This window comes from Lygodium microphyllum, chromosome 22 (genome assembly GCF_053477565.2).
Source record: "Lygodium microphyllum isolate KBCC chromosome 22, Lygodium_microphyllum_v1.1.10, whole genome shotgun sequence".
NCBI classification, from domain to species: domain Eukaryota; kingdom Viridiplantae; phylum Streptophyta; class Polypodiopsida; order Schizaeales; family Lygodiaceae; genus Lygodium; species Lygodium microphyllum.
The window spans coordinates 134,139,048-134,145,302 of NC_141156.1; the positions used below are offsets into that span (position 1 = coordinate 134,139,048).

Here is a 6,255-nt window from a genome sequence, read left to right on the forward strand (position 1 = left end):
TGTCCACTCATTTTTTTCCCATTCAAAAGTAAAAAAACTATCAATTTTTGTTAAAATTAGTGTTTTTTCAGGTTTTAAAAATTAATAATTGCTGGAAATCAATACTGGTTCTTCATAACAGTGATTGCAGCCCTCAAACATAATGCAAGGAACATTCAAATAAAATTTCAGTTCATGTGCACACCATTTAGACCATGAATGATAAAAAACAAGCAAAATTCTTTTATAAAATAGAGCATACCGCCTTTTTGTGTGTCTCAGGTTTTTTGAATATTTAATTGGGACTATGTATTGACCCACTAGCCATGGATTTCAGCATAGGTCTTTAGCCTTTAGCCTCCTCAGCCTCTTGGAACAATCCGGTGCCTCTCAAACAAGCATCCATCTCTCAATTCTCTTCTTGATTCTTGCCACATGAAGTGCCTCTATGCAGGAGAGAGAGGGAGGAGAGAGAAATACTAAAAATCAGAATTTCATTCCCTTCATCATATTACACGTGGTTACCATCAAAATCTTTCCCTCTCTGCATAGATCAAGGATCTCTCCTTCTCTCTCTATATGATTGAGCATCCAAGAGGCACATACATCCCCAAAAAATGGGGCGTCAATCAAAAAACACTCCTCCCTGCATCATAACATGTTTTTCCATGTTTTCTTCATTAAGAGTTTTATTTCATCTCATTTATAAAATGTCCACTTAAAAAAAAACCACTTTCACACTACTATGGAAGGGTTTTCAGCCCGTTTAGGGGTGCAAACAAACTCCGATTTGCAATCCGACTAGACGCTGACTTCATGACATTAAAATCTATAAACTTGGGCCCTGTCATGCACTTTTTGGTTCCCGGATCTAGTAGCTGCTTACAATGCCAACCCTTTCGGGGATTAAATTAGGGGTCAAAGGACCTCCGATCACTGAACTAAGACTTGCGTTGGATTCCTGACATCGAAATGCATCTAGGAAAACTCTAGCTTGGCCATCTACCACCGTTTGATTTTTCATGAAAATTGGCTCTTTACCCAGACACTTTTCGGCTCCAAAAATGGGCTCCATCGCTTCAAGAACGGGTCCTAATCAGGTCCTTAACCCAGCTCTCATTGGTAACCATGGGATAGGACAACTTAGACCGTTGAATCCCATGAACTAATCTAGACATAAACACAACCATAAAAAGCATCAAGCTGATATAGAAAATACGCAACAGAACACATAACAACTCTCACCCTACCCCTTGCCAAAACTAAGGCATGAAATCTACGAGGAGTAGGTCTAGCATAATCTAACAGAAAGTCTAAAGCTAGTCACTAACCAATTGCTACAATATAGCCAAGCCAAAAAAAAACTATCAAAGAGGTCATCCTAAGTGGTAGTCTGAACTACCTACCTAACTAAGGAAAACTCAACTAGGGGCTTCTACTAGGCAAAAACTCCTATAGCATGATCAAGAAATAGTTTCTTTTAGCACATTGCTATTTTAGCCTCTTATTTTCCATACAGCTTGGGCATGTAAAAATGAGGGAGCTGAGTGTAGTGACCCAAGGAGATCCGGGCATCAGCCTCAGGTCCTGTCTCGATACCCAAGAACTTACCAAGCCCTCACAAGGCCACACTGAATCCTTTTCTAACACTCACTTTTATTTTCACTCCACCCTTCTTGTATTCTTTGTTTTTCAGCTAGATGCCACCCCTTGGAAGACAAGGCATCGACCTCGGGTCTTGTCTCATCCCTAGGAACCTACTAGGCCTTTGCAAGGCGATAAACGACAGCTCAAGGATTTTTCTTTCTTTCCTATTCTAGTTTTATAGGGGTTAGAACCCCTTTTTACACACCTCTGTATATTCATATATTGTCTTTCAGATATGTAGGATTTTGCCTCTTTTCATCATTATTTTAGTAGGCTTCTCTAACTACCTCACAACTACAGGAACTCCTGAAACGGTGTCGAAGGGTTTTTGAAAGCAAAGTCGCGACCACAAAGGACCTTGATTAATTTCAGGATAGAAGATCAATCATACAAATAAGCAAGATGAGAGGATTTGTGAGCAGCAAAAGCACTAATATTGTGCCAGAAAAATCTGCAGAATCCACTATTCAATCAGCTAAATATTTTGACAATCTCTGAAACTCTTGACCAATATATATCAGTCTTCAACTCTTTCGCTGATAGATATCAGCCTCAATAACTTTGGAAAACATAAAATCACAGCCTATGTCTCAATATGCTGACATACAATAGCAAACTCTGTCTCTTGTTGAGTGATCTCAGCTATCTACTCATCTCTCATAGCAACTGTAGTCTCTGGATGCATAACAAGGAAAGAATCCTGCACATAACTTAAACTCTTTGTAGTACTCTCTGCATATTCCATGTTTGAAGGTGGCTTTGTTGGGTAAAACTCCTTCTTGCAGCATCATAACATACAAACAAAGGCATCCCGTCCTTACCACACTATGTGTAAGCAGAAATCATAGCATTCCATGAGATGGCATCTCGCACTAGTAAAGTTTTGGAATTCTAGATGAGCTTCAATGATGCAACTACGGTTACTATACATGCTCACAGTTGCAGTTGTTAGGACAATATTGCAATCTGATCCCCGTCAGTGATTTAAAAAAATTTGTTTATTATATACCACGTGGTGGAAACATTGTGAGCTTTCAATCTCTTCATATAATGAATCTCAAAAAGCCTATTACCCTGGCATGAAGCAAAAACTGAAGAGTTGAAGTAAGCCCTATTCTTTACGTGCCACTCAGTGCATCCATATCCTGAGCTGCACCACCATAGCTGCTATGACGTGCATTCAGGTGAGCTCTTGTGCTGAATCCCTGCATTATATTTAGTTCACAGTCTTGAAAACCTTGGGCAGGTGTCCAAATAAGCCTGTGTGTCCATATTCCTGTGGAAGAGCATACTCGGGCAAGAAAATTCTGAGGGAGAGGGAAGCTATATTGTGTATGCTCTTTGAAGCAACACCATCAACAAAGGAAGGATTGGCACAAGCGGCGGTACTGAACTCCAAAGGAGAGCTGAATTCATCCTTATTGCTGTGATTTAGCAACCTGTGAGCTTTAAATCATTGTGCAGAGCAGAACTCGATTTGGAGTAAGCAGTTGGTAGTACTTTTGCATCAAGCTTCTCGAGGTAGTTCCGGAAGAAGTGCAGAGAAGGATCCTGAAGAATCGAAGGATTGCTTTCGTAGAGTTGGATGAAAGGCTTGAGCATGTATGACATTCTTCTTGTATTTCCATAGCTTGTCGGATACCTCACGCTCTTTAATTGCAACTTATAATTCTTCCATACTCCAGCGAAGTTCTGCAGCCTCCTCTTTCGATCAAACTACTATTGCCACTGTGACCTCTGCGCGAGGGAGAAAACACCCTGTCAGAGGATGTAGAATTGCAGGTTTATCATGGCTGCGATGTGATGGGCTCCGTCTCCAACTAGAATGAGATCTTTTTTTCCCCCCCCCAGTCCGTCGTCTTTATCTTTTCTGTCACATTAGCCTCTACTTTTCGCTTCCATCATCGTTGTCCAATAGTCCCCCAAAAAGGAATCACCGAGAGAGGACCCCCCCTTCCACAATAGCTTCCTCTTTTCCCCAAAACAGGATTCGCCTCATCTCTGAACGGAACGGCCCTGCCTACTTGCTTTTTCCCCCTTTTAATAGCATACCACGCAACTTTTGCATATCAAAAAGCGGCCTTCTCCTAATTGACCGACTTCAGCAGAATTGTAGAAAGCTGCAACTGCTGCTGCTTGTGCATCTGCCCCAGGCATGCTCAACAAATCCACCAATCGTTTGTAAATCTGCGGTATAAATGAAACAAGAGAAGGTTCATTGTCTGGGTTGACTACAAGTCTCCCCAGTAACTCTGCAGCAGAGCAATGCCACGCTTTTCAAGGGGACTCCAGCATCTGTAGCATTGCTTCAACTGCTCTTTTCTCCATGGTTCTATCATGTGGGTCTGAAACTCGTTCAGAAAACATCCGTAGATTGAGGTATGGTGCTAAGTTGACAATTGTCTCAACTGCATTGGTGACTAATTCTTCATCTTCTGTATGGTGATCTTCCATACATTGGATTAAGGTTTCTAAACAATGGCGATGCTGAGCCATGAAAATCTAATTTTCAGGCATGAACGAAAAATTCCGGAGAACATTCGAAGCAGCAACAGCACATAGCTGCCTCTCAGCACGGCCCTCTTCATCCAAGTTAAAAAAAACCCTTCTTCATCAAGCCAAACTTCAAATCCTTTTCTTGGAATGTCCTTATCTACAGTCACATCATCTGCACCAAGGCTCTCATGTAGAGACCATCGTTCATTAGCGAGTCGCAGATGACAATCCATATTGACTTCCAGCATTGATCCGACGCCTGCGGCAGCCATTGTTTCTACTCCTCTCAGGCAAGGCAACGACAAGTTTGGATTCCATCCAAAGGCTTTGAACTTTCACAACATACAAGAGAAAAAGTAAAGCTATTACACAGGCATCTGTTTATGCACTTTCCAGATCTTTTGTGCCCATACTACTGCCATTTCACACATAGAACATCCAGTTGTAGATGTTAGAAACATCCTCACGAAGCCCATAATCGACATATCTTGAAATAAGTGTAGCCCATGAGATTGCATCTCGAGTTACCAATCTACCAAAACTCCTTGTTCTTCTTTGTCTTCAGCATAGAATAAAAGAGCAAACATAACAACTAAATATGTACAAAGTATCAAATCACACACATGACTTTTGGGTGGTTTACACACCTCGAATGCGTAGCAATACGACATCCACCCCCTCTAATCCTGCGCATCCTCTGGATGGGCCAACTACCCATGATTGTTGTCATCAAGATCCACAAACAGATCAATCTCTTCGTTATGCATTTCCGGTAGATCAACAAGATTATCTGTCATATCAACTGTTTCTTCCATTGGAGTTTCTTCTCGTTGCTCTTCTCTTGAAAATTCTTCCAATGCATATTCCTCATCATCTCTTTTCTTGAAAATCTTGATTCTTTTTCCAGCAATAGGCACTCTAAGCACTGTCCCATCCAATTCTGTCAGCTTATATGTTGCATTATCAAAGACATGTCTGACTATGTATGGCCCAAACCATCTTTTCACCATCTTCCGAAGTGCAGTATGCTGATTTTCAAGGCTGCTATCAAAGACCAATACCCAATCTCCCTCTTCTATTGCTCTTGGCCGCAAGCGATGCCTGCTGTCAAACCTATCCTTATTTCTTAGTCTAGCAACCTTCAACCTGTCAATAGCTAGCTGAATATCCTCTGGTCTCCTCTCCAACTGTCGAATCCGAAGAGCTAAGAGCTCCTCTCTCGTCAAATCCTCCTGGCAAGGTAAAACTAACCAAGTCAAAGCACAAGTCTCAGTCGGCATAACCGATTTCTGACCATACATCAACTCTGCACGCATATATCCTGTGGTAACACTATGAGTCATACGATCAGCCCACAAAGCAAATGGTAGAAGTCTCGGCCATTCTCCAATCCGTCCTCTGCATGCTTTGGCTAATGCTTTCACTATCGGCGGATGCCCTCTTTCACTCTTTCCATTTCCCTCTAGATTATATGCTGTTGTTAGAGCCAACTTGATTCCTAGCTGAGAGAAAAACTCCCTAGCTTCATCTGCATCCAATTCACCACGATCTGCAGTGATCTTACCCACACAACCATACCTACAGAAAATTTCCTCTAATAAGAACTTACACACTGCACTAGTGGTCTTCGTTCTCAAAGATCTGCCCTCAACATGATTGGTAAGATCCTCTTTAGCCAAAACAATGTACCTCATCTGCCATAGACCCATAGGCATGGTAACCAAATCAACTACCCACTTATAATGAATGTATAGCGGATAGGTCGGATGAAGCTCATCTCGATGACGCACTACTGAATACATCTGGCAGTCTCTGCAAGTCTCAACAAAGTGAGAAACATCTCTATACATGCCTTTCCACCAATATTTCTCCTTGATTTTCTCATAAGTAGCCCACACTCCTCTATGACCAGCCCAAGGACTCTCATGAAACTCCCTCATCACCTGTAACTGTGTCTCTCTATCGCAGACAACCCGCAAAGGTAATCCCCCTCTTTTCTTTGGATGCTTCCAAAGAAATCCGTCCTTGAGAAAATAACCATAGGCTTTTCTTCTGATCTTCTTGAACTCTTCATCTGTCCATTCATCTCTTTTGCTTAGTGTACTAAGGTACCTGCCAATCTGCAACCAATCT

The 6,255-nt window shown here is 41.7% G+C and overlaps 1 pseudogene; it reads right to left on the reverse strand.

Annotated features, from left to right (window-relative positions):
- Window positions 1-2,744: 2,744 nt before the first annotated feature.
- LOC148017643 (armadillo repeat-containing protein LFR pseudogene) lies at window positions 2,745-4,394 on the reverse strand (annotated as a pseudogene).
- Window positions 4,395-6,255: the final 1,861 nt, after the last annotated feature.